The sequence below is a fragment of the Charadrius vociferus genome, unplaced genomic scaffold (genome assembly GCF_000708025.1).
Source record: "Charadrius vociferus isolate BGI_N301 unplaced genomic scaffold, ASM70802v2 scaffold42, whole genome shotgun sequence".
Classification (NCBI taxonomy): domain Eukaryota; kingdom Metazoa; phylum Chordata; class Aves; order Charadriiformes; family Charadriidae; genus Charadrius; species Charadrius vociferus.
Window position 1 is genome coordinate 1,968,085 of NW_009647469.1, and position 2,902 is coordinate 1,970,986.

Consider the following 2,902-nt stretch of genomic DNA (forward strand, 5'->3'; position numbering starts at 1 on the left):
TCACAGGCAGATATAGCAAGCTTCCTTCTAGTACTATGCAGATTCTGGTTGATAAGCTGAGTTTTAATTTACCTGTTCAGTTTGACAGGGAAGTGGTTAGGACATTGGCTTTTCTATTATTAACACAGATCTCCACCGACTGCCACCATAAAGCTAGAATTTCAATGATAATACTGATGAAATCATAAAATCATAGAATCATAGAATGACTGGGTTGGAAGGAACCTTTAAAGATCACCTAGTTCCAAACCGCTTGTCATGGGCAGGGACATCTTCCACTAGATTAGGTTGCTCAAAGTCCCATCCAACATGACCTCGAACAATTCCAATCATGGAACGTTCACAACTTCTGTGGGCAACATGTTCCAGTGCCTCACCATGCTCATTGCAAAAAAAAAAAAAAAATCTCCCTTATATCCAGTCTAAATCTACCTTCTTCTAAATTAAAACCTTTACTCCTTGTCCTGTAACCACAGGTCTTCATAAAAAAGTCTCTCTCCATCTTTCTTATAAGCCCCCTTTATATCTTGAAAGGTTGCAATAACGTCTCTCCAGAGCCTTCTCTTCTCCAGGCTAAGCAACCCCAACTTTCTCAGCCTTCCTTCATAAGAGAGGTATTCCAGCCCTCGGATCATTTTCATGGCCCCCTCTGGACTCACTCTAACAGGTCCATGACTTTCTTGTGCTGGAAGCCCCAGAGTTGGATGTAGTGCTCTTGGTGGGGTCTCACAAAAGTGGAGCAGAGGGACAGAATCACCCCTCACCACCTGCTGGCCACATTTCTTTTTATGCAGCCCAGGATCCGGTTGGCTTTCTCCGTTGCAAGTGCACAATGCCAGTACATATCTAATCTTTCATCTATAAATATCCCCAACCCTTCCTCCGCAGGCCTGCTCTCAGTCCATCCATCCCCCAGTTTGTACTAGAATTGGTAATTGCCCTGACCCAGTTAGAGGGCCTTGGACTTGGTCTTGTTTTACTTCATGAGCTTCACATCACCCTACTTCTCAAGCCTGTCAAGGTCCTTCTAGATGGCATCCCACCCCTCGGGCATGTTAACTGCACCACTCAGCTTGGTGTTGTCCGCAAGCTTGCTGAGGGTGCACTTGATGCCACTGTCTGTGTCATTTATAAGTCTATTAACTAGCACTGGTCCCAATAGAGACCCCTGAAGGTCACGATTTGTTACTGATCTCCATTTGGACATCGAGAGATATTAACTGCAACTCTGGATGCAGCCGTCCAGCCAATTGCTTACCCATTGAAAAGTCCATCCATCAATCCTGCATCTCTCTACTTTACCGACAAGGATATTGTGGGGGATCATGTCAAAGTCCTTACAGCAGCTAAGGTAGATAATATCAGTGGTTCTTCCCTTATCCACCAATGCAGTCACTCCACGGTAGGAGGCCACTAGATTATCTAGATGTTGTCTGACCTTTTTGAAGCCATGTTGGCTGTCTGTAACCACCTCTTTGTCATCCATATGCTTTGACATAGTTTCCAGTGCTAATTCAGACCAATAGTTCTTTCTCAATTCTCTGCCACCATTCATAGCAGAAGTGTCTTACAACAAAATAAAAATGCTACATTGTCAATTAAAAATATATTTATATGATTTTTCTCAGAATCATAACTTTACATTTGCATTCTTCACCCATACTTGAAAATAGGTAGGGATCTGCTGTTACTCCAACTTTTCGATTGAAAAGTGGAGGCTAAGAATAGCCAAATTGCCTACAGTAAGCAAAATAATGCCATGGAGCAGCAGCAATAGGGCTGTTCAAAGCAAGGGCTGTTAAGCCAGGAGACAAGAGTGACCACAGTACAAGCAGTGCCCTTACAGACAGGGCAGTCCCAGAGGATCTGAACAGAATGAGCACAGCTGTGTGCTGACAGCAGGGTCCATTGATCGACCCTGGCAAGCCAAGCAATGAACATGGATCAGGATCCATCTAAGGAGTCCAGCCATGAGCAGAGATGGAGCCAGAGACAGAACTGAAGACAGACAGAACTCACCGTACTGTGAGTCCAAAGTTTTCCAGGAGGCAAGGCTAGATACAAGACTACAGAGGTCCATCTGGGCAACAGTGCCAGAGAGAGAGGACTAGAGACAAGCACACTCATCATGTATTTCAGGCAAGGACTGGGTACCCAGGCCTGAATGTAACTGTAGCTACTGGGCAGCAGGTGTGGGTTAAGGCCCCAGGTGAATCTGCTCAGGACAACTAAGGCCTATAGTGTCCTCAGGGTTCTGACGCTGAATATCAAGGTTGCTTTACTCAATTTGTGATAGTTCTAAATAGTATACCAGCCTTTGCCTAGCAACACTTCATTGGACTCACCTGCAGCAGACTTCATGTATTTGTGTCCTTTTGCTTTTAGTCTTCTCTGAGCCAGCTCATGCACTTAGGAATGTGTGTCACACATTTATTTCTGTGGTAGTTACTAATTTGTTTTATTGAATATGATTGGTAAACTGATGAGTCCCAAAGACCTTCTAATGTCATTAAAGGTGTATTCTCCAAGCTGTGAACATTCAGCCATGGTTATGACAGAATTATCTGGTTCTAAGACTTTTAAAATAAGTGCAGATTGCCAACCAACTATCATGGTTAGCAGGCCTCAAGCACAGCAAAGATTAAACACAGAGACAGAGGAATTATTCTATAGCAAGTTATCATCTATATGTACCATCAACATAAGCTGTGAAAAAAAAGAGTGCCTAACCCAACAGGTTTCCATCTGCACAGCCATAAAAACAGACCAAATATCCAAAAGATCCCAACCTAAAGTAATAAATTAGGTAATAGATTTCATAGCAGGAAACTGATAAAAAATAAATCCACTGCTTATAGTCCAGATATACTCATACTAGCCAGATACCTACCTTCTATTCTTA